The 27,659-nt window shown below is 34.2% G+C and overlaps 1 protein-coding gene and 1 long non-coding RNA gene across 3 annotated transcripts in view; both read left to right on the forward strand.

Annotated features, from left to right (window-relative positions):
• Nucleotides 1-27,659, forward strand: part of LOC101746579 (uncharacterized) — a 105,200-nt gene that overhangs the window by 33,290 nt on the left and 44,251 nt on the right. The gene's annotated exons all lie outside the window — the stretch shown is intronic.
• LOC134199844 (uncharacterized) lies at nucleotides 1,921-22,125 on the forward strand. The gene is made up of 2 exons (XR_009974490.1): nucleotides 1,921-2,500; nucleotides 21,980-22,125. It is a non-coding gene; the product is annotated as an uncharacterized LOC134199844 (long non-coding RNA).

Consider the following 27,659-nt stretch of genomic DNA (forward strand, 5'->3'; position numbering starts at 1 on the left):
TATTGACGTACGTATGAAGCGGCAATGGAAACAGTTCTACGGAATAGTATTTTGATACACGGTTTCTGCTACTATTCAAGGTTACGTGGTTGGTACTAACGTGGCATATTTTGTTTCACATAGCTAAACTGTGACGTGCTTTACAAAAAACAATTAACAGAAATCGTTTGATTTATAATACACCGGTCTGTTTCTCGAACTGTATTTGTTGCTGTAATGCTTCCTTAATTACGACAATTGTTTCGGTGGTTACTTAATTATTTTTTATGTGTGTCGTCGTATATCCGGTGTTCAAAAAAACGTATACAATTAGTTTCCATGTATTATTTTCAATAACTCCATTCTGGTTCTTGACGTCACAGATAAAATATCAACAAGGTCCAATGTATTTTCTGTGAATGATTTTGTCTATTGAATTTATGCTATACCACTAAAATACTCTATGCGTTTGTCAATAATAAGGTTTTGAAAATATTTCTAACATTAACAACGTGTATCTTGGAAGTAGGAATCCGGAAAGAATTTATGATCACATACGTAGTATTCGAAGGTTGTGTACGATTTAAGTGATTGCGATTTTATTAAGAACCGCAAGGCTTTGAGGCTGGCAACGCACATTACATATTCAGATTTAGACAAAGTCGCGTGTACGTAAGTGTGTTTATAACTCCTCATTTACTTAACTATGCTTCTTGAGCGCTGTTATATGTCCTTCTTCCAACTTTGTTTGAAAAGGGCTTAGTGGTTGGCAGTCGCTAGACATTACTGTTATTTATAAGCGACCACTCGTCACGGAACGTGGAAAACGATGCGATAAAATGAAAATATTACTTTAATACAGTACAATGCCAGCTCCTTTGAAATTGATTCTGTAGATTACTGTATTGGAAGTATGTACATATTATTATTATTATATATATACCTAAATTTCTTTGCTTCAATCAATTGTCCTTTTGCTAGCTAGGAAATACGTAGCAAATATATTTCTTACGATTTTGCTATATTTTAGTATAAGGCGTTATGCTCTAAATACTATATGTTTGATACAGATACAGGCCGTTTTCCAAATACAGCACAAGAGCGCATTATGCGGCATAATGCTCAGCTAAGCTTCAGCATAATTCGGCATTGTGCGTCACTGTGTCGCATTATGCTCTGTCATATATCTGTAATTGTAAAGAACTTCAGGACATCCGATTAATTTGAAAGTTTTATTACACTAATTTTAATAATTTTATTACTTTAGCCTAACAATCCGACTACGAGCACTAGGTTAATTATTATAAAATAGTAAATCAAAATTAATTTAAAATGTATTTAATTTTTTAGTTCCGCTTGATATTTTATAAAACTTGATTTTCAGTTTTTATTGTTTTTTTATTCCTTTGATGAGTAAACGAGCTGATGGCTCACCTAATGTCATATTGTTAACGGAGGTCATGCACATCGCCTTGTTGATGCAACACCTCCGAGACATAAGATCTAAGTCATAACTACTGCCCCACACTTTCAACCTTTGTTTTGACGGAAATAAGCTAGAAATAGGCGGGATGTCATTGTGATTCATTCGCGAGTAACATTTAACGCCAGTAATGTACCAGTAATTCTACCGTATTTTTTAAGGAAGTGGTTCCTGAAAGTAATTGTTAAAACAAAAAATGTGTGATGAGCACACACATCGATCCACTTAATAAATACATAAACAAACAAACTTAACCATATGTATTGGACCCCTTTTGTATCCATATAACTATATTGATTAAAGTAAGAACGCTTCATGTGTAAAAATGTGAAAGTAAAATAAAAGTTGATTCCCTGTAAACATTAATATGTAATTCGTAATCGACATGCGTATTATGTGCTAATACATTTTTGTCAGGCGCTAAATATTTACAGCTTAACGTTGCATTGCGTACTTTTGTATTACGGAAGTCGTCCTTATAATTTACCAATTTGAAAGCATTCCAAAAGTAAAAACAAAATATATTGTATCATTATAAACCCACACTTTGAGAAAATACATTCTGCTGACTTCTATCATTGTCTAGTAATATCATGAAAGAGGAGCGGACAATAGTTGTAAATTATGATTGTTTTTAGTTTTTTGAATGAAATGAATTTTTTGTTGAAATTACTTGAAACTAAGCGAAGCTTGAAGAGCAAATCGATGTGGAAGGTCAATATTACAGCTGGCAGAAGTAGCAGACAAGTTAAAGACCGCATGGCAACTACCGTTTCCTCTTGACTGGTTGAGCTCGCCAGTCGCCGGTGAGACGCGGCACGGCGCGCGCCGACACTGTCGCGTCCGTGACGTCAGCTAACTTGCAACGCGAAAAATCAATGTATTCGCCTCACATAATATAGTTTACCGCATACCGCATTTTCTAAGGGAAAATGTGTCATATGTTAGTGAAGTGTTGACTTTTTAAATAATAAAACAAAATCATTGATTAAAATGTAATGATAATAATGACATTAAACGCAGCGCGGCACGTGAACGGTTACTTTCGAGTTTTGTTTTCTATGGTGTCATATTTTAAGTTCTGATAGCGTTTTTAGTAACTATAAATGAATAGTTTATTATTATTTATTTTAAAATACTTGTGTTAATTAAGTGATTTTTTTTATTGGATATACAAAAGTTCAGATGTCTTTTTTAATGTTTAAAAAAAATCTTTGTAATAATTAATTAAATAAAATTTCACTTTTCAACTAAAGTTACTGAAATTGCCTGCGATTTTGAAAATTTTATTGGGAAATCTTTATACTGTCCTTCACTTTATAATCAAGTTAACAACTGGTCAAACAACTAGCTAGAGACATGATGTTATTTTATAAGCAAACAATTATGCATTGTCATGTCATCATGCTCAAACATTTCAACATCGCTTAACTTTTATCACATGAACATTTTAACCGAGTAGTTTTAAATTAGGTTTATTTACACCCGTAGTCAAATATGAGTACAGGGAAAGAAAGTTCAAGCGAAATGTCTTTTTTAGAAAATAATAGATGTTTGCTTCATACAGAAAAGCAAAGAAAGTAACTAAAATTAGTTGCTAGCTTCAAGAAGAATAAATTAAAAAAGATGTGTGGTGTCGTGGGACACCGAATAGGCACGAAGTTCCTTATTATAAAAATATTAATTTTAAGTTCTTTTCGAGGTACCTATAAAGAAAATAATTATTCGGGTATACATTTTTTGTTATGATTTTTTTATTGATAAAAAAAAACTACTTTACAAAGTTATCAACTTTATTTTATTCACAATGATTTATAAAAAACATATAATAATAATATACAAAGGAACAGCTATTTATATGAATAATAATAATAACCGTTATCACGTAGACTATACATTAGACACTTAGCCATCATACTCAGAATATACATAAATAATAAAAATTTAAGTTACAGACGTTTTTTCCCGGTTCCCCTCCGCATCGTCCCATAAGGAACTTCGTTCCGAAAAAAAAACGAGCATTTACTTTTTGTATGATGCAATTAACATACTTATTTTTTTTCAATTCAGTGACTGAAAAAGGATCTAAGGTCTCAGAAATTAGATAAATAAAATATATAAATAGTACAAAAAGAATGTGAATTACTTTGTCCTTCTAGTTGGTAGTTAGCAATACCTAAAGAGTCCAGTATAAATTCCTTTTCGAAGTTAAGTATTTGCTTCAATAAGTAGAGATATTTGTCGTCTGTAAGTTCACATATAGAAAATAATATATATTTTTAGATAAGATCAATATATTTTCATTTATTCTAAAAAACATCAAACTTAATGAATGAAATAATGAAATAAGTTGCGTGCATTGACTTCTTTTGTGCCTTTTCCTGTAATAAAGTTTTGCTCCCTGGTCCACAAATTACTAACTGTAAACTGGATAAAGTCTTTGGTACGTAAAATCACAAACCAGCCACACACTTTCGTATTTATTTTAGCAAACATCCTGCGTTGTCCGGGTCTTTATACTACGATAAAAACTCTCCTCTGTTAATCCTCGTATACCAGCTAGCTTCACACGATTTTTTTCTAATACTGTTCAGCTATTCCTTCTAGAGAAAATCCTAACTCATAATCGTTTCCAGCATTGCATTTTGTTTTAATTAACTTTTATTTTTAAATTCACACTATGTACATAGGTATTTATAGTTAAATTTTCCGTCAGGTTGCTATGAAATGAACATTTCCCGCGCAAAGTAACGCAAACGCGTTCCAGTGCAATTCGAAGGAACAGTGCTCTAGTCTATTAACTTATTATAAAAAAAAGAACAATATTCCTAACCTAAAAGTACATGTTATTATCCGCAACACGCTTCGTCAGATTACAGAAATAGAGTTATCAGCAACATGTTTCGTCAAAAAACGTCTATTAACTATATTAATGTCAAACAATAAATGTACATATTAATATTAAGTTATAAATGTTATTTTACATTCTGTCTTTTTGAAAACTTATCTGATCGTTCACTCTATCAAAGTTTTTACTGAGATGGTGTTATCGTTGATATAAGTATCTAAGTTGAAGATAGTCCAATATTATTGATTGATGACGCAGACTGATTGAACTACGGGGCATGAGGCGCCAGCCGACCGTAATATCTGTTTATGCAAAAGAACTATAGATTTCCATTTTATCGAAAGCTATAACACTATTCCAAAACAAGAATGATCAAATATGTTTTATTATAAAAATATAAGAATCGGAAATAGTGAGGCTAAAATTAACCCACTGAATTTTTCGTCGGCTCTTCTCAATGGGTCGCGATACCGATCCGGTAGTAGATTCAGCGAAACACTGCTCTTGCTAGGGCTAGTGTTAGCCATTCTCTCAGGTTGAGCCCGTGAGCTCACCTACTGATCCGCATGTAGTTGGAATAGCCCCTTAGGCTTCCAACGATAAGGTAGAAAAACAAAGCTAAAATTACTAGAATATGTAAATGATACAAACAACATATGAAATAAATATTTATAAAAATAATAATACTATTAGTATTTGTATTAATAATTGATTGTAGAACACGTTGTAGATCCGAAAAGGTCTTCGACCTCATGCTTCAAGTTGAATGACTCTATTTTATTCAAATTCTTCTAGATGTCTATGAGCTTCGGTAAAAACCTAAAAAAAGTTATTAAATGATTAATCATAAACAGTCGATCTCAAATTGTGGTGTCCAACAAACATGATTAAGAAACAGCAACGTGTAGGTGTGTTGTCATTACATAATTATTACAAGTCATTGTTAGATATCGTTACAATAAAAATTACAGGCTAAATAGAAAGTGCGACGTGCAGCCATGCGACCATGTGTTTAGTTGATGATTAAAAAGTGATTTTACTGCACTTAATGGCTCATTGTTTAAACAACTAGCTTGTTTACTATTGTTCGGTTTCCACGGCTTTGAGGGACTCGGGTTAGCTGTGAACCAGCCGACACTTCTCTAAAAGCTAATAGTTTGTTTTGTAGGTGAAGCATTTTCACCATATTTGGCCACTCAAAAACGTACTTGTTTCCCTTATGCATATATTGCGTACTGGGGGTAGTTCACGATTAGCATAGCGGATGACCTACCGACTCACCGAACTGGTGGTAAGGTGTTTTGTGAGTCCGCACGGGTACCACCTGCCCAATTCTAACGCGGAGTGGTAATGAGTTACTGGTGATAGGATCGACCTCTTGTGAGTCCGCGCGGGTAGGTACCACCGCCTTGCCTATTTCTGCTGTGAAGCAGTATTGCGTTTCGGTTTGAAGGGTGGGGCAGCCATCGTAACTATACTTGAGACTTTAGAACTCATACCTCAAGGTGGATGGCACATTTACGTTATAGATGTCTATGGGCTCCAGTAGCCACTTAACACCAGGTGGGCTGTGAGCTCGTCCACCCATCTAAGCAATAAAAAAAGAGTTCCGATTTCAGGGTGAACTCGTGTATCAACGTGGGTTGAGGCATTTATTTTCTTAAAGTCGTTTTGCCCCGACAACCATTTAACACCAAGTGGGCCGTGAGTACGCTCACACGACGAAACATTAAAAATAAATTAAGTGGTTACCGGAGTCTATAGACTTATATGCCTATATGACTCGCATAGGGTAATTTTCAAACTATATTGTACAATTACTGCTGTCCCTTGAACGAATTACTGAAATACGCAGAAAGGTGGTTACTAACAATAGGCCATACCAATAGTAATTACGAAAAATTTAAATTTGCATTTGCTTTGATTTTTTGCCACACGCCTTTTGTTTATCCATCATCGTGAACTTTATTTGCGTGCGTGTGTGGCGTACCTATGTAATAAAGGAAAAATGGTACCTAAAAGAAGATATGAGCCTTGAAATGGTCACATTGATCGACGCGAGTACTCTGTGTATCTCAGCGGTCTTCCTTATAAGGTCATATGTTACAAATTGTTTTGAAATTTCGCGGTTATCCATGTTACACACACAAGGCCTTGGTTGTGCTTGTGATCCCCACGTACTAGTGATATTAAGTCTCTTCGGTTACAAAACAATCATGTATGTATTCCAAATTAAATTGGCTGGTAGCGTTCACATCGTTGCGCTCAAATCATTCTCGGGATGGTGGGCTGGCTTATCTATCCATCTTCGCGTATAAAAAAAAGAATCCAATCTCAACGTTTGAAAAAAAAAAAAATAACAGTGATAAACGTTCGCCTTTCACTATGGTTTTATTGTATCATTTAATAAAATAACTACAATTGCTTTAAAGTAACTGCACGCAAAAAGCAATCGTTAATTGATACACATAATATGATTGGAAAGCATGAAATTAGTACGCCACGTTATGGATAAATATTACATAGTTACGACAATTCATTGAATTTTAGGTGCCGTTGAAAGTAGAAACACCTAAAGTAAAATTATTTTTAGACAATAGGATCTTAACCTACTTCCACGTGGCCTGATTCTGACTAAATCCCTTTGTCCAGTGGAATAGTACGTTTAAGTACAATCATAAAGTTATTACAGTTCATTCGTAGTTTGAAGTCTTTCGAATTATAAAGACCCGACTCAAAAAATGTGTTTTTGGGAATACATCGATTAACGTTCTCAACCGAAAAAAACGTAGAGGAAGGGGACGGAGTGACAGAGAACGGCATTGTCCCTTTATAAGCTACTTTTGATCATTTGATCATTAAGAGTCGCAGAAAAGGGTCGTTCTAGGTCCATTTTTGAATTAAAGACCAAACCCAAAAATTTCGAAATGGGTCTCTTTAATTCTAAAGTTGCGAATATCATTGTTGAATAAATTTAATAAATGTAAAAATCTAATTTCTATGTCCAACCCCTTTTTAAAATAACTGAAAATGTAAGCATTGATCTCATTAATATTAAAAAAAATTAGTGACATGGTATTACATTATTTTCCTCGTGTTTATAGTCTCCTACAGAAATCTCCGTTGTAGAGTGTATAACACGTTTCTAGAGTTCACTAGTTTTATCTTAGACTACTTTTTTCAAAGAATTTATTGTTTTGTCGTACATTATTGTTAACCTACTTAAGACTGAGACACTGGAATGAGCTGCTCAATTTGTTTTCCTGAGACGCTTTTCTTTTACATTTTTCATGAATATTTTACGGTTGGCAACGTCACCTTAAAATATGCCAATGCTCACTGCACTGTTGATTGGCAGTAGTGGCCACATTTCACTACTCTCAATGTAAATGAAAAAACGGCAAAATGATATGATTGTATAAATAGATGAAAATCCTTAATCCAAAAGTATACTGAGTCCTCTTTTTGACGGAACCAATATATCCAATAAAATAATTAAGGGAAACTGCACTTCATTTTCAAATATCACGAAATCTCAATATCTCCGATACATCGAATCATTTATCATCAAATGTTATTCATTATGTAGAACAATAAACGGTTGTTGTTGTATTGACGCTTTGCACAACCAATGTTTGAAAATAAAATTCCCTATGATCCATCAGTCGCTGTAAACAAGCGCGGTTAAAATGTGTAGTGATACGTTTTATGGCTTACATTGTACACATGAAAGGTTTCTATTTCTTTTCTATTCTAAATTGATTTCACAATGATCTCTGTTTTCGTTACGAAATGTTATTTGGAACAGCTATTTTTTCACTATCCTTGAAACCTTGTAGTGTACACGACGCAATGTGTGGCTTTATCTACTTCATTTTGGTTCCAATTTATCTTGGGATTAATCATATAAAGATGATAATTCAACCACTGAATAGCTTTACGTAAGAAGAGCATTTAGATAATCACAATTGTACACGTCATTTGACATTTGATATCAGGATTTGGTTCTGAGAGTGCTATAAAATAGTCTAGGTGTTGTGCGCGAGTGAAATCCACTGGAAGCCGATGCAGTGTAACGGGTTATTCTCGTCGATGGATTTGTTGACGAGTCGAGAATCGTTGACCCCGTCGCTGGTGACGGCAAAATCGACTAGCAAACTGGTCAATCGATTGCTGAACTCAAAAGCTTTGCTCATTTTGACACTAAAAACCTAATAGATACAAATGAATACTAAATATAGTAACAAGCAGCATAATCGAGGCTTTCTTACATTGTTCAATAAATTATTTGAGAAATAATTAGAAAAGTTAGGCTTTCAAATTAGTTTCACTGGTTGCCCTCCTTTTGTTAATGAAATTTTAGAAATTGTTCCAAGTTAAACTATGACGTATACAGAACACATGACCTACATCCATTTACGACATTCATCCAAAACCTGAAAGCTTACGTGGCGTGACATAATGGTAACGATTAACGATTGTTATGCCGTATGTTATTGGCCTCAAAATCGATTTTATTTTATCGAATAACAACTACACTGTACGCGAAGAAAGCTAATCAATTCACCGTATTTTACATGGTACACGAATTTGAAATAACACTTTTTATTTTCGAATATCGATAGATTAGAAGTAGGTATTACAAAATATGATGATGTAGATGAAATCATATATTAGCTGAATTGAATTTTTTTTTATTGCTTAGGTGGGTGTACGAGCTTACAGCCCATCTGGTGTTAAGTGGTTACTGGAGCCCATAGACATCTACAACGTAAATGCGCCATCCACCTCGAGATATAAGTTCTAAGGTCTCAAGTATAGTTATAATGACTTCCCCACCCTTCAAACCGAAAAGCATTGCTGCTTCACGGCAGAAATAGGCAAGGTGGTGGTATCTACCCGTGCGGACTCACAAGAAGTCCTACCACTAGTAATTACGCAAATTATAATTAATTAAAAAAATGATTTTCAAAACGATTTTTGGTCTCTTAACAACCGAGTACTGTGAAGCAAAACAAGTCTCCCGTTACTAAAAAAAAACATATTACGTTTCAAGATTTGATTTCATTTCAAACTTTCACAGTCGTTAAATTTTCGAGTATCACTTTTCATATTACATTCTATTTGTTACCACTCTATGCTTTTGTTACACATTACGAGTAGCTACGTAATGAGTAGCGGTCTATACTTTACGGTTCCGAGAACGGCGCTCAACCTAAGCTTACTGCCAACTTTATAACAGTCTCCCACTAAAAGATTTCTATTCTCATTCTATAATTTGTAATTTTACTGAATATTGACCGTTAGTATTAATTACGAACAGCATACGGTTTTTTGTTTGTGCTATATTTGTTTGAAGTCGGGCAGTCTCCAGGCAAGATTGACCGAAGTGACATAACGTAGGTTTCTTTGTTAATTCAGATAGAATGGTTGGAACAGGAAGACGGCGAAGCATTTGACCGCATAAAATTTCGAATTCGTCATAAAAAGAATATCATAGGTACATATAATACGGCGACTATAATGGCTGTGATGTCTTTAGAACGTCTCAACATAGATTCGATGCTTTCAAGTTATTTATCGATTATTGTCACTGATATAAACCATGTTGACTGTCCCATCACTTACTGTATAAGAGACGATAAAGCTGACCTAACGCCATAGCGCGTTACATTCGGTTGGTCAACTTAGCTTCGCAGTTTTGATTCCCGATCGAAGTCGATATTATAGTTCAGAAAATTTGACATTCAAGAATTTAATGGGTCATGTATAGTATACATACACAGTATACCAACACAAGAGAGGTTTATACAATAGTTACAATATTTGACCGCGTCGCCCCGTTATAGTGTAGAGTGCTTTAATTTAGAAATTCTTGTATGCTGCCCATTAAAAACGATTTGTTACCGTTTGATTGTAATATACGAACACAATGTGAGTATGTGATCAAATTCGTAACATTAATTATTGAATAAAATAAATCACTTACGTTACATATTTCTTTTGTTACTTTCAAATAAAAAAAAGTACAGAAGTTGCAAAGGTAATTCGTTTCCTTATTTTATTACTTGTTGACAATGTGATCAAATTCGTAACATTAATTATTGAATAAAATAAATCACTTACGTTACATATTTCTTTTGTTACTTTCAAATAAAAAAGATACCGAATACAGAAGTTGCAAAGAAAATTCGTTTCCTTATTTCATTACTATTAATTTGGTCGCTGAATGTGTGACGGTTACCTTTTTGTGGTTTTGTGACCGCAACAAACCGGTCCCAAGGCATGATAGTTACAGGTGATTCCAACAAGGAACAGGTTTCCTTCACCTACCACATATTGTTGAGGATCGAATGTGCTGCATTTACTTGTGTCCCGACTAAGGACTACTTTTACTCGAAGGATAGCTGGCGGGCATGGTTATGTGGTAATCGCGTGCAACGTTCAACACAACTGGTTGAGATGGCATGTTAAAGACATGCTGTTGAGAGTTTCGCGGGAAACATATGAAAGTTAAAAGATTAAGATTCGAGAACGATAAGAGTGTCTTTAATTTTATATGTACACTCTTATTTAAGTTTCTTTGATATATGTATGTCTAAAGCATAAGTACATACAATACCATGCAAAAGTTAAGTAATGCATGGTCCGTACAGTATTAGGCAATTGCGAAGATAGTGATATATAGGTATCTTTCAGGTTAATAGATAAATATTTATAATAAGTTATTTAGGTTACATCCTTAGTTTTGATTTGTATTTGAAATAGTAATAGTAGTAATAAAGTAAATAAACTTAGTGAAGATGATGATAAATTCGAATGAATAGTAGAGAAAAATTGTTCAACATAAATTATTGACTTAATAATTATTATTTATTACTACAACTCCATCTATATTCTCTGAAAACAAAATAAAAATACCCCTATCGCTGTTTATTCCTTCGGTAAGTGTGTAATTAAAAAAAATAAAGTATAAACTGGATTTGTGGGTAGCATTTTATAAAAAAAACTAGTAAATTTAATTCCATAACAAGAAAAGAGTACAATTTTGCCAATTGCTCAAAAGGGGATAAAGATTAAACAAGAAAGCCGATAACATTGACGCTGCCAGATTGTTATCAGAAATTCGATAAAAATTAAAAATGCTGATAGAAGAACTACTTGAACGTTTTTACGAAGAGTGAACATAGCCTTTAAATGCCTCTACACATTCTCGCAAGTGTGCCTCGTGGAGGGACTCGCACGTGTGGAGAGAGTGTAGGACATGTGTCTATCTACAAGAGAGATATGCTAAATTTGTGCCTTTAGGTGCCAATATTAAAATCTGTAGATTCATACTTCATAACCTTTAAATCGCGTCAAAAATCAAACAGAGCAACGGACAAACGAGAAGAGCAGAGCCCGGCGTATAATAAATACGTCATCTCATCTCGCAACCTTGATAATGTGCATCAACAATAAAATTAAATATCATTAATGGATACTTTCATTCTGCATTAATTATACTTTATCTTCTGGCCTGTATCATATCGTGTGGGGTCGCGCAGCATATCCTCTTATCATGCTGCGTAGGAATTTATTTGCATTTGGCATGAGTTTTACGATCAGCCGCCTGCCTGGCATCAACCCGCTCTCCTTGGATTATGTCCTCGTATATCCATTGCAACGATTCATAGGTCTGGACATTTTCTGTTTCTTCTTTTGATATTTCTTTTACTATATTCGTTTTTGATTCTCTGATTTTCATTTTATTATTATAAACATTCACATTAAAACATAGAGTTTGAAATACAAAAAAAATATAACACATTTTATTCGTTTTTCTGTATTTTCATAATGACGACAAAATGTTCTGCATTCATTAAATTGTTGTAATCGTAAAGAATGAAGTTATGTTTTCGAGAATAACTGTAGTTTTTCGTCAGGATTGGACGCTGGAACAGTTAATGTACAGCTCAGTTTTTTTTTGTTACGAAGGAAGGATTACTGGAGCCCGGAGGCCTTTCCAATTTCACCAGGACAGGTGGGCGAGCACGGGTTCAGCTAGGAGGCGTGGGATTTGCTAATACCTAGCCCCTCCAAAGAAGACTTAACTACTCAAGACCAGCTGCAACGCGAATGAATCTAACTCGGTACTCTGTTCATTCCATGGATTCGCCTAACTAATGACTACGCATTATGACTTAGTAATTTAACGTTACGTGACTTCAATCATTATGCTCCTCTCGATCGTTCTCCGTTAGTTTCCATTGCCTTGTATAGATTTAGATAAAACATCTGAATAGTTCGATACAGTGTTGCTTGTATAAACTCATTTGTGATTCTTGTTAGTGACCAAAGCTGTGTAAATATTTACTTAAGATAGTTGCGGTACTAATCTTTAATGAGGTCAATGATTATACTTCTCTTCCTAGTTTAGCGACCGTGTAATGCAACTTTATAGTTTTGTCTATGTTTGTTATTCATGCAATATAAAAGTGTACGGTGCTATAAAACGGTATGTTTACATTCAAAGTCAATCACGGACCGGATGTTAATCTGCTCGTGTGCCTATGTCTATGTCATTTAATCCGTATAGAAGGGAGTGACGGGTGCTATCCAGTTAACTATTTCTGTGCGAGTAGGTGTTGCCAAATCGTTTTAATTCAATCCCGCTTGGGTACCGTACTTTGCAATCTGTTTAAATCTTGATATTCTGACGTCTAGATTGGTTGATCGTTAGTATCACTCTTTTTTTTCTCTCTTGTAATCCTAAGACAGTGATTACACAAAACATTCTAAAATAATCAATTGACCATGTAATAGGTTGGGGAAAAAGTTTCTTCGCATTTTTTAAGAAAATTTACAACAATTTTTAATATAGTTTATTTACATTTAACTAAAGTATGTAGGTACAATTTTTTTCGATAACCTTTTGCCATCTTGTTGGTAGGGACATGATCCCATTGCTATATATTTTTTGAGGCTTCTGATCAAAATACCGCTACTTATCTTCTTTAAAATTTAAACTTTTAGTGATACCAAAACCAGCCAGTTACAAATAGTATAACCAAAGAGATTTTATTACAAGTTCATACATACTATAATGCGAATAGACTTTTTCCCCAACTTATTATGTTTTAACGAATCATGTTGAAGCGATATTGTTTTAGCTTAAAAACATTCTAAATCATTTATTAATTATTCAAATAGATTGAACAAAATTATGAGACATGATGGTGGAACGGTGCATACCACAGCACAAATTTATTCGATGATGTCCATTGTAAACTTTTGGAAATTAGTTTACTCAGTAATTCAAAGTCAATATTTAATGATTATCGTTTATTATTAACCATAATTTGAAAATTCTAAAACAGGTCAACTATGATGAGTTGTTTCTTACACAGTATTAGTTGCAACTGGCAACAGGCCAGGAGCCACGTCGGCCGATCTGATGTTTTATGTACCGTATTACGAAATTCCGCCAAAACGTTGCACCAAGTAGGTAGGATTGACCCCGTTCTGGAAAGCTAAATCTTAATATTCTTGCCATATATGCATATTATCTAATTAATACGTTTTCGATTATGTTTATTTTGAAATTTAGTGTCATCCTTATTTTGAGAGTAAAAGTATAACCAATCCTATATTTATGTTTTCGTTTCGGCTTTTATTCTTTCTATTGTCACATATATTTGTTTCTACATTTTCATCGCGTTGTAACTATATAATAGCCACAAGCGATAAGTATTGATTCGTTTGATAAATGGTCTACTTTAAAATTTTGCTATTCACGTTATTGTGTGTTCGCTGTGGCCGTCACATTGCTTGTTTTTTTTTTTCCTACCTAAGCTGCTAGCCTTGAGAGGCTATTTCAGCAGACCCTTAACTAGTAGGTGAGCTCACGGGGCTCAAACCTGTCGACGTTGCTAACACGAACCCTAGCAAGAGCCGTGCTTCGCAGAATCTACCACCGAATCGGAAACGCGACCCACTGAGAAGATCCGGCGATAGATTGCTTGTAATTATGCCTGCATGCTTTAAACTAAGTGTAACTTTAAAAAAAAACTACGTGATCGGCTCCATGCCATCTTGTAGCTCGAACGATGACCTAAATAATTATGAATAAACGTAATTCCACAAGTGTTTGAGTTAGTGCGTTTCGTAAAATATACTCGGGCACCTGGTATGAAGCCGCGACGCCTCATGACCATAACTAATGTCAACGGGTTTATTTACACTTATTAAATAATACTTACACAAAACTTCTGATATATCATCAGTGACATTAACTTCATTTCAAAGGCTTAGCAAAGGCACGTGATTAAACTTTTATTACTACTCTTTCTTTAGTGGATCATCATTTTATTTTTAATATAATAACTAAATGATTGACTTCGGGCATTGTCTAGTCTATCACGCGTCGTCCATAACTTTTCGTCTTGATTTACAATATTATTGATTGCTTTCTCTTAATGTCCTATGTCTTAAGTCCGGATAGGTACCAAATAAACAAAATTATAGCAGTTACGCTGCATTTTTATATTTGACCCTACGAGTGCACGGCCCAAGCCTTTTGTCAGAGTATAACGATTAAAAATTATAAATAATAAAACAATTGACACGCGTGTCAGGGTTTAAGCGAAGTCTATGAATCCTGTAACCCCTGGGGGTTTGCGGAGGTTCTGAAAATTATAGGAATATAGGAACTTAAAACATTTTCCTGAAACATGTCAAGAAATTGTATTAATTTAACAAATAATTCTTTAGGAACAATATTTATTTACAACAGAGCATTGCAGTAGACAGTTAGTTGACTTTAAAAATAAATAAGTTGCTGGGTTATAGTGTAGCTATCAAATCTGTCTTTGGAATGTCGGAAGGTCTAATCAATACAACCAATGCGTTCTCAACCAATTAGCTTATTTGCATAATCAATACATTCATGTTTAAATAAAGTTAAACCGTTTGCATGTTTTTACATTTCAGATTTCTGTGCGTAGAATGCTCTTTGCTTATACGAAAAGGAAATGTAGTTTGGGCTATGTAATAATATGGTGTTCAATTATAATTTGCGTAGTAGTGGTAGGACCTCTTGTGAGTCCGCGCGGGTAGGTACCACTACCCTGGCTATTTCTGCCGTGAAGCAGTAATGCGTTTCGGTTTGAAGGGTGGGGCAGCCGTTGTAACTATACTTGAGACCTTAGAACTTATATCTCAAGGTGGGTGGCGCATTTACGTTGTAGATGTCTATGGGCTCCAGTAACCATTTAACACCTGTGAGCTCATCCACCCATCTAAGCAATAAAAAAAAATGCTATGAGCAGATTTTGAAGTCCAAGATGCACATTTATACCAATACTGTCTAAAACGTTGAAGTATATGTATACATATTACATACAATGTTTACCTACTCATTCATTTGTTGAGAAATCGTTATATCCATACTCACATTCATGCTTTAAAATTAGTTAGTATTACTGGTGGTCGAACGTTTTGTGAGTCCGCACGGGTAGAAATCACCACCCTACCTATTTCTGCCGTGAAGCAGTAACGCGATTTGGTTTGAAGGGTGGGGCAGCCATTGTACTGAAAAAACTGAGACCTTAGAACTCATATCTCAAGGTAGGTGGCGGCATTTACGTCGTAAATGTCTATGGGCTCCAGTAACCACTTAACACCAGGTGGGCCGTGAGCTCGTCCATCCACGTAAGCAATAAAAAATAAAAAAAATCATACTCCTCCCCTCATTTATTAACTATGGAAAAATTGTCACATAACGTAAAACGTTGCAATCCTCCGATATTGTATCGGTTGAGCTTTATATGCATGATCGGGTTCTCTGCCCTATTAAACAACTGAAGCTAGGTCTAATAACTATGTTCGTGGTTCCGATACCTGAACTCCTGCCATAGTTCAGGTAGTTGATCTAATAACGCGGATGGGTACGGGCCACATCCGGTATCGAAATACATACAATGGGTGAGTTCGTCTTACCAATAAATATTACTGTGTACATATTTTCATCATAGCTTACCTACATAGTGCGATATTATTTGAGTGAATATTGTTAAGAATTAATGATCCAAGGTAAGCTTAACAGTTCCGTAATTTAGTATCTGTCAGCAATATTAATAAATAGAAATATATTAGCAATTAAAAAATGTAAACAACTGTCTCAACACCATTTTTTTTAAGTGTACTAGCATAAATTTTTATAAATAGATCTTTTCGGCGTAATTTGATTTCGATTTAGTCGATTCGGACTCTCAATTTATGTTAAGTATGTAACTGTTCAAGTCACTACACGTACAAGTTGCAAAAAATGCAATTTTACGTACCTTTGATTGTTGTCCCGATGGCATCATCGTGGAAGTTATTTTAGTCGATATGATCTCTTCAAGCTGACCTTTAGTAATTCTCATAATATATGCTCGAGTGATCACGGTGGCTCTCAGTAGTTTTTTTACGTTTTATCACACAGAATTCTCATTTGAATCATTTAGAAGATTTAAAAAAATGTTCGTGGTAATTATAAGATACATAAATAAAAGAGTGAATCAAAGTTCGCAAAATCCAAAAGTTAACAATACTTTTTTTTTTATTTGCATTTGGATGCGTAATTTTGGAATATTATTGCTCGCAAGTCGTTCATGTTATTGTTTCAAAAGATAACGTTTTTTTTCTCCTTGGGAAGACATCCAACTATTTCATTATCATTCATTTATAGCTCCGGCTCGGTGGGGAATTTGTGTTTCGTCTAGTGTGACTATAATTTTTTATCGAAACAATAATTATATTAACACTAAATTGAAAACGTAAATGATGTGGTGTTGCGTCATGGAAATATTGCGGCTAAAGTACGATGGAACTTTTTGTAAGAGATATATTGAAATCCTATATTGATTTTGTCTGAGAGTCATCAATTGGGTTATAGGAATTGAGTGAACTAATATTCGTTATCTATATATTAATACGTGAAGGAAAAACTTTGTATCCCTTTTTACGAAAATTGCGCGGACGGAGGAGTATGAAATTTCCCACACTTATAGAGAATATAGAGAAGGAGTGCAGTATGTTAATATTTTGTTAAATTATGCCTAAAAAATACATTAAATCAATAAAAAAAACATTACACCCACTACAATGTATTTGACGCACACTCGCATGCATACTATTTATTTATTGTCAAACTTTTGTTCTTGACGTCTGCGGTCAAATTGAGAATAGATTAAATATTGTTTGTCTATATTAATATTTTCTATTATATAGTGTAGTTTTGGCGAAATTTTTGATTATAGAAGTATAACGACCACTTGTATGGTTTAACATGGCAATAAATCTGTTTGAGGGCTACGACAAGAGGAAGATCTTCAATAGAGCAGTTTAACTGCTCGGTAGAAGGGCAGCCCAAATGTTGTTTTTTTGCTTATTTAATCGTCAATAGACTCAATACGCTATTTGGACTTCGCCGAGACGCCCTGGGCGAGCTCACAGGACTCAGCTTAAGAAACGTTGCTAATATTTGTCCTAGCAAGAGCAGTGCTTCGCTGAATCTACCGCCGGATCGGAATCGCGAGCCACTGAGAAAACTCGGCGAGTAATTCAGTGGGTTGTTTCTGTGGGTTAAGTTACACATTGTTGTTATTTTTCAGAAATTCATTACCTATTATTACCTAGTATAAAACAAAACCTCCTTCCACGTCTGCATCACTGTCTGGACGTGATATACTAAAATACTATCGAGCGGATAGGGTTTACACCAACAATGATTCATGAGGAAGGTTTACGTGTTTAATTAATTAAGAGTTTGTGACTCTTGAAGATGTCGAAAAAAATCTAGAGGCTTTTCTGACTTAGACCGCGAAAACCGGATTGCACGACCTTTTCCCAATAACATGAAACTGCAGCAACCCTAAATGTGACCAAAAGAAACTTTTGGTAGAAAATGCTTTTAATTAATTATATTTTAAATTAACAATTATGTATGGTCGTTAATTATTTACGAACCTTTACTCAATTAAATTAGACGATCGTTTTCTGCGTTTAATCTACATTACAACATCTTAACATACATTAAAATAAAAAAACCAATTCGAACCATTAATTTAACTTTTATTAACGTTTTTTGATACGTTCCTTTACGCGATTTGGGTTTTTAAAGTTTTCTATGCTCTCAATTTCCCGTCCAACTGAATAATCCATAAATCGAATTTCAATTCAAATCTATCTTTCATTGACATAATAATATGTAAATTTACATTTTTCGATGTGGATCAATACGTCTGGTGTATCAATATTTGCGACATACTTTTTTTTGAGATTATCCATTTACATTCAAATATGCCTACACTAATTATGAAAGAGCCACTACTGAGGTACCGAACCAAAACGGTCATGTAACGGCGGCGACTTTTATTATTGAGATGCAAATTTTTAAAGTAACATACATATTACCAAAGAGCAGTTTGAGTGGGGTATTAGTTTAGAGGCGGCATTGTCTGCTCATTGCGAGATTCTTAAACGTTTGGTTGTGATGTGTTGTGTCCGTGAAACAGAATAAACATAATAAAACGCGGCTATACGACAAAAAGTGAGGTTGGAAAAAAACAAAACAAAGAAAAATTGTTTCTTTGTGAAAATGTGACACAAAGTGTAGTAGTGTAGTGATCTAAATTTACAAATATGTCTAATACTATTATTGATCGAAGGTCTAATGTCTAAAAATTTCTAAAAATTTTTATCATCATCGTATTTTCAACTCTCTTGGTTTTGTAAATATATGTATGTAAGTACGGTTTTGCTGTACAAAGCGAACCGAAAGCATACCGACTATTGCTTGTCCGTAAAACAATAGCTTAATAACCGTGACCTCGAGACCGATGCGAATTTAATTTAGGATTGCGAATATCGCAATACTCAAATCGCAATAAAAATTCAAGTACGAAATAATATGAAGCGAAAAATATAATAGCAAACAATCTTTTATAAATATAGCGACTTACATTTTTTCTTTTCTTTCAATGACAGACCTAAGCCCCGTCTGGTAGTAAATGGTTACTGTCACGAATGGTCATCAATAACGCTAAGCACACAACAGCGTACAAACTAAGCGCTACTAACCGCAGAAGGGTATATCAAAGGGGGGTTCATTCTAGAGCCAGTAGGTAGGTACGTTCCAAAAATGATGCCCTAAAGTAGAAACGAATTCTACCCCGATAGTGGGTGTGGGGATGGTAAAAAGGAGATGACGAGATAATCTCTGAAGGATTCCTCAATACACTCCCCACGGAACATACTGTTGAAATACAGAAACCGTCGTAACTTCTGCGTCCACCTGGAGATTCCAAAGGATTCATTTCTCCGAAATATTCATTTGGTAAAATTGTCGCAGCAATAAGAAATATGCTTGCTTAGCCTTCGTTCTTCTCTGTGCTTCATTGTAATAACAGAATCATTTAAATGCAGTTATGTTCACGAACTAAATATACTTCGTAGCATTCGAACGGTTTAAAATAAACACTAGAATTGTAAAGGACACAACTGCGCCTTCAAGTTATTTAACCCTGAAAGCAATGCTCACTAAAATAGCATCAAATCCGAGAGAATCGCAAACATTGCATCTGCCCCGGACTGTGACTAATGCTAACTATTATACGTGTAAGTTGGTTTATGTAATTTTTTTATATTATTTTCATATCATCAATCACGATTAATATTCAACTTGCCGTTTTGCACTAATAATACAACTGTTCCTCGGTGTTTCACTTAAATGAACTCATTAACTCATTAATCTTGGCAAAGCATGCATTTATTTCATATTATATTTTATTAAAATAGCATTAGAATACGAATTAGGCAAAAAAAATATGCAAAGTCTAATTATCAAAAAAACACGGTTTGTAAGCTTGGCTCTCAACGTGTTAAAAAAAACTGTTTTTAAAATCACTGTGACGTTTTTAGTTTGTGCGATGAATTATGTTTGAGCTCCGGAATCTAAATTGAGGCCAATTAAGTTCGAGCTAATTTTAAAGTATACGAACACAACTTACAAAACGTATTAAGGAAGCGTTAAAAGATTCACTGTCATTGCTTTGAATTTATCCGAGACTAATATGTTTGTATTATTTAGACGAGGGCATGGTGATCCACAGAACGATATACTGACTAGTCATTTATATATGTACATACATACTAAGTGGTATAATAAACAAACATAAACCTAAAATCATAACGTTGTTTTTGCACAGTAATACAATGATTATTATTCAATTTATTAACTAGTTCTTTAAAATGTTCTTAGTATTTTTTGAATTTATTTCCCTAGTAGACAGACGAGCGTACGACCCACCTGATGGTGAGTGATTAGCGTCGCTAATGGACTACAGCAATACCAGGGGCATAGCCAAGCCGCTGCCTACCGTTATTAATCGTAAAAGTAATTATGTTTTATTATCATTTTATCTATATGCCAATGGATTTGATCGGTACAATAGGTTATACTCCTAGTTTGATTTGACTTACAATTTTGCAATTGGCTTGTTTGACGTTTGCTTTTCTGAATGCTTGATAATATCGTGTATCGTGCTTGAAAATATTAAATAAATATATATTAAATTAAAAACTAATTGGTACTTCGACAGCCAGTTGTGTTCTTGTACAGGAAATGAACCGTTTCGTCGCCTTAGTTTCTCTTCCATTTAATCCGACGACAATTACACCACTCCGATTATACTTTCGTTAATATTGGTTACACTTTATGGTGAAAAATAAAAAAAAACATTACATGATTTTCTTTGGGTTTTTTCGGTCTTAGACATAATCAAGACTTTTGTCGTGTAATTATTTTGCAACGGTATATTTGAAAAAAAAAAAAAACATCATTTACAACATAATATATACCTATGTGTGTGTTTGAATAAAATACATTCAGTTGAGAAAAACATTAAATCATACATAAAATAATTCAGTTACAAAAAGTCACTTTTACAAATATTTATCGTTATATCTGACGGGTAAGATAATTTTCACTTTAAGTGGTTGTGACGTAGCCGATGCATTTTTTTTAAAATGTTCGGAAGTAAAGAGTCATTCTCAATATAATTTAAGCGACACGTGTTTACATGCGTTTTGTATGAAGTCGACATGACTTACAATAATGGGTGACAAACGACAAAGTTGAGAAGCTCTTAAGAGAAAATCCTTTTCAAAGAGTAACACTAAGTATGACATGAACAGTTTACATCGACCCTCGTTCCAATGTAAAATAAACCTTTGGCGGTTGATTTACAAGTAACATTCAGAATATTGGGAGATCATTTTATGCTGGAGCTTTCATAGCGAGTCGTGAACGAAAATAGACTTGGTTGCAATAATTATATCAGCGAATGGTCTTTGTTGACCGCCCGAAAATGAACACGTGCGTTTCGTTATAATTATATTATATGATTTTAAATTTTGAATGGATGATAATCTTTATAGAAACAGTTAAGCAGCAGGTGCGTACATTGTACCGTGGCTTGTCTTGAGCTGTGAAATACTTACATTACATAATTGAAACAACTTTTACGGCTTTGTTTCACATTTTTTCGCGCGTCTTCCGTGACCTTGTAAAGCGAAAAGTTTTCCAAGTTTCGAAAAAAAATTAATAAAACAAAAACTAGATTAAATCATAAACAATACCATAGTGATTGTAATTATGTAAATGACTGGCGAAAACCGAAGAAAATACTTTACATTCGTATTCAGAACTTAAAAACTGACACCAAGATTATACATATACTTTAGTTAAAATTAATTTGAATAGATGTGAAAACTTTAAATAGCCCACAAAGCAATAAGAGGACAGTAGTTATGTGACCGATATAAAAATGCCAGTTCTTTATGAAAAGTTTATGAAAATAACAATGCAGTGAAACTTGTCAAAATCGAAGATGGGGGCACATGGATCCAAAGAGAAGCTTTACAGAGCTAATTCCGAGAAGTATGCATCAAAGCTACCCGTTCCAAATGACAAGAAATATAAGATAGCTGTGAACCGGGAACGCTTTGGATCGTTTGGTGCTAGAGGTGAGTTGTGATCGACTGTATATTATTATGTATAAACATTACTATTATATTCCGAAACGTGACTGATCGGGTACAATTTCAAAATAGGTGTCACACATTTAAATTATGTATACTAATAAATAACATTGGAGTGTCTGTTTGTAATAATAAAATAACTACTTTTTACTAAATGCCTAAGTATGTATACCACAGTACATATACCAAAATATATATATTTTTTTTGTCTGTCTGTTTCCGGATAATCTCTGGAACGGCTGGACTGATTTTGACGAGACTTTTACTGATAGGTAGCTGATAATATAAGGAGTAACTTAGGCTATTTTTTTTAGACTCGCTTCGCCCCGCGGCATCACACGCGGTACGACAATAACCGCGGGTAACATCGCTGGACTCAGCTATCCATCAATAATAAAATTTAATGTTTCCGAAGCGAAGCGAGGGCGGGTTGCTAGTTATTAAATAAAAAACAGCATTTAAGTCATTATTTAGCTAAGGAGCGCTCGTGTCGGCCAATGGAAAACTGATAAGAAATCTGTGAGTTAATCAGTTGTAGCTTCCGCGTATAAACTACGTGAAATTAACGTATATGTATAGAGTGAGTGAATAACACAAACCAGGTGTTTTATTAGCTTACATAGACAGACGATTATATCGTTTACAAGAAGCCGTTACTTGAGCTGTTGACCATTTTATTAGGTCAAGTCAGTTCAATTACAAAGTTAGTTTTCTAGTTTTTTTTAGCATTAAATTAGCATCATTATTGACAACATCTGTATCTGCTTGCTGATGGAGTTTTAAAAATAGATTCTAATTAGATTTTGATGGACGGAAATTTTAGTTGTTGGGTTTCTTGTTGCCACCAATTGTCGCATCCGCTTATTTGATTCGACATAGAAATGAAAAACATCTTAGAGACTTTAATTTCAAAGAATAGTCTATTTTATTACACAGATATTGACATTGACACACAACTCTTTAAATTTTTAAATTTTGTAACATAAATTCATTAAGAATATAAAAATCATTCATGTAAAAGTTAATATCTTGGCTTTAAGAATGAATAACGAAAACACCAGTGGACATATAATTTAATTTACTTACAAGATTAAATAAGTTTAGATTGTATTTTTAATAAGAGACATTAATTTAATGACGTGTTATCTAGGAGAAAAAAAAATATATCGGCATTTTTTCTTTTTATGAGCCTGCGCCGCTAAGTAAGTATGGTGGCATAGTCAACAAGTCTTCACGATACTCATTCCCGATCCTGCGGAAAGAATGGAAAGCAGTTGACGTCGCCCAAAACATGTTATCTCGGATCCTCTCGATCCACTAACGGCGCTTCTAGGTGCTTCAAGCACCGGTCACCGTTCTCGTCGAACGCGTCGCTTGCGACGAAGGGCTCGACGAGTAAATTAACTCTCGGACACAGCCCACTGAGTTTTTCGCCGGATCTTCTCAGTGGGTCGCGTTTCCGATCCGGTGGTAGATTCTGCGAAACACGACTCTTGCTAGGGTTCGTGTTAGCATCGTCGTCAGGTTTAAGCCCCGTGAGCTCACCTACTAGTTAAGGTTCCGCTGGAATAGCCTCTCTAGGCTACCAGCTTAGGTAGGAAAAATTTTCATAAAAAAAAAAGAGTCGATGTCACTATCCGGCCTGGTTCTACTGTGAAACAAATTGGGGTTCCGGTTTGAAAGGAAACTTTATGGTAGCAATTCCAATAACCGTTTTATCCCGACATGGTGATGCCCGTATTTATTAAAAAAAAGAATACCATTTTAACTTTATACAAGTAAAATCGACACATTGTATTGTGATTAGCTTGTCGTAATATTATTAAATTTAGTAGACGAAACACGAATTGCAATATTATCCCGACACAAGATTTATTGTTACTCTAAAATTCCCTACAATACACACACGACAGCTTTGTCTCATTCTGGAAATGTGTTCCGGCTCACTGCGCGATGTTTTCAGATCTGTTGACATAAGGGGACTGCTGGTTGAATGACGACCGAACGGCTAATGAATTTCAACGGATACAAAACAGACATGTAAATTTGTATATACTCGTAGTATCGAAACAATCCATAATTAAATCTTATTTTTTTTATTGCTTAGATGGGTGGACGAGCTCACAGCTCACCTGGTGTTAAGTGGTTACTAGAGCCCATAGACATCTACGACGTAAATGCGCCACCCACCTTGAAATAGAAGTTCTAAGGTCTCAAGTATAGTTACAACGGCTGCCCCACCCTTCAAACCGAAACTCATTACCTACTGCTTCACGGCAGAAATAGGCAGGGTGGTGGTACCTACCCGCGCGGACTCACAAGAGGTCCTACCGCCAGTAAGCCAACCACTCTAATAATCATGACAATAATTACACGTGCAGCTATTTCGATTATTAGTGTTATCTGACCTGCATCCTATTTCAAACCCGAACGCCTCATACGAGTAGTTCAAAATGTTCGAAATTTAAACAATGTGAAATGTGTTGTGTGTTATGTAGAATAGGGATCGCAGCGCATAAAATAAAACTTCCACTGTTCCAAAATCTTCTGTTATACTAATAATTTAAAATTAATTAACACTTTTAGTACGCCTTGCTCATTTTTTACCGTTTTCGCCATCTTCCTTTTCTCTGTCGTTCTCTTCTCCCGTTCTTTCCGTTTTCTCCCACTCACATCTTAACGCTCCATTCCACACTCTTTTCATATGTTCCGTTCTTACCAATGCTACAGTTATATATATTTTTACCCAGCTATACACTGACATAAATAATAAACTGTACACAATTTATGTTTATGAATTGATTGATTGATTCCTCAAAACTCCTGCTATCGGATGGCTGTTAAAATAAGTTTTATAGGATGTACCTCATTGTTTAAATGCATGCAATAAATCAGCGACATTACGGTTAATACGCGACATTTATCTTTGTAATTAAAGGTGCGCTTTTTTACTGACTAGCTGACCCGGCAGACTTCGTAGTGCCTCAATCGATAAATAAAAGACCTAAGCTTGTGTATAAAATAAACTTAAAACAAACAAAAGGAATCCGTACGACGGGGGACACATCATAGGGAAAACAAAATTGTTATTTTTATTTATATTCCGAGCATTTTCATATTTATCTACCTTTTAAACCTTCTCTGGACTCCTACAAATAATTCAAGATCAAAATCAGCCAAATCGGTCCAGCCGTTCTCGAGTTTTAGCGAGACTAACGAACAGCAATTCATTTTTATATATATAGAAGATTAGTATCTTCTATTCTTCTTTTAAGTTTAACTTAAACCAAATAACCTTTCATCCCTCGATATAATGTATTTTTTTTTATTCATTTGCTACTAGAAATGATTTACATACAAAGAATGTAAAAGTCAAACACTGTCCTAACGATGCCAGCTTCGAATGGCGCAACTAATTATCTACAAACAATGTGACATAACCTTATTAAATTTCTCATAGGTTGTTTCTCATGTATGTTATAATGCACCTGTGCACGCATAAACTTGCATTAGACAGAAACTTTTTTACATCATAGAGTTATTCATTTGTAAATCCTTCTAGAGAAGTTCATGTAATTATTTTATAAGACAATTAAATTTCTCTCTCGTAAATTGGCTTCATTAAAGCATTTATTATAGTCAGCTTTACAATCATTAATACATCTTCGTTATTACTTGCTGGAAGTATTTTCTTTAAAGTTCTTGGTGAAACATGACAGTTCTAGTATAAATTAAATATATAAATCGTTTATTAAAAAGGTCGTATAATTATACTTACTAGTGATCCCCTGGTAGTCGAAGTTCGACTATAATTAATTGAAATTATAAGTTTGTACACTATTAAGATTCTATTGTTATAGAGTATTATACTTCTATAATCACAATTTTCTCCAAGACTACACTATAGACAAATATTAATAAAGACAAACAATATTCAATATATTCTCAATTCGACCACGGACTTTAGGCAATAACAAAAGTTTGACAATAAACAAAGAGATATGTGTGTGTGTGTGTGTGTCAAATATGTGGTAGTTTGTGTAATGTCCTTTTTATTGGTATATTTTTAATGCATAATTTACAAAAAAATATTAGTATTCTGCACTCCTTCTCTATGGAAAATTTTATACTCATACGTCCGCGCAATTTTCGTAAAAAGGAGGACAAAGTTTTTGCTTCACGTATTAATATATAGATTATATTTGTTGACGTCGAAAGTAAGTAGCTTAATGTGTCGTAAAGACGCGATTCTTGTTTCCGTGTTACAAAGTGTTGACTTTTTTTTTCGAAATAGACCACGAATTTCGGTTAGTTAAAAATAGTCGGGATCCAAAATAGCTTGATGTCATTTGCTATTTTTGATTTTGACGAACTACCAAACTGCTTCGTTAGCCGTTTTTATGGTTGATTCAAATGGAAATTATGACATAGAGCTTCCGACATTCTATAGTGTAATACAAAAAACATAGAAAAATGCAGAATTATAATGTGGGCAACGGAAGCTGGGTGCTTCCGGGCCTAAAATTTATATCTCCTATGGATTCACTTCAAATACTTACCACCTAAAAGACCGTTTAATATTTACAGATTTGATTTTTTTTTAAACATCAATTGTCGTTATTGAAAATAGGAAGAATACAAACAAACAAATTGGTTTTGATCGTTGAATCGTAGTAAAGTAAAAAAAATACTATTTTCTTGATTAAAAAAAACACTCATTATATTCCGGCACTTGACCTTAAACTATTTAGTTGAACAAATGTCAGAAGCCAGAAATATCTGATATAAAGTCGTGTTGTGGTCAGAGGACACAACAATTTGTTTATAAATGAAATGAAATGAAATTATAATAACTTATTTCAGTAACCAGTCCAGATGTGTACATAGAATCATTAAAATATTATTAAAATTACCATTTAAATGTCATGAATTAAAACAAATAAAGCATAAACTAAATAAAACAACCTTAGAAGTAGATTATAGTATATTTGATAAACACAGTTATTATCACATAATGTTAATTAATTTCTAGTTTTTGTATCCTCATAAAGCTATCCTGTATTCTTCTCACGATGTCATGTTCTTTACGCCTGAGATCGGTGCCAAGATAGAGTGTTGTGTAACAAATGTTCGTGCAAATAATGCCGAGTTTAGGTACATAATAAAGTAACATGCCGTATCGTCTCGAGATAACACTTCTAGATATGTTCATTTCTAAATCTTGTGATATAATCTTGATCATGACCGGAGTAATAAACACGTAGATCAATTTGTTCATACTAC

Source organism: Bombyx mori, chromosome 12 (genome assembly GCF_030269925.1).
Source record: "Bombyx mori chromosome 12, ASM3026992v2".
Lineage (NCBI taxonomy): Eukaryota > Metazoa > Arthropoda > Insecta > Lepidoptera > Bombycidae > Bombyx > Bombyx mori.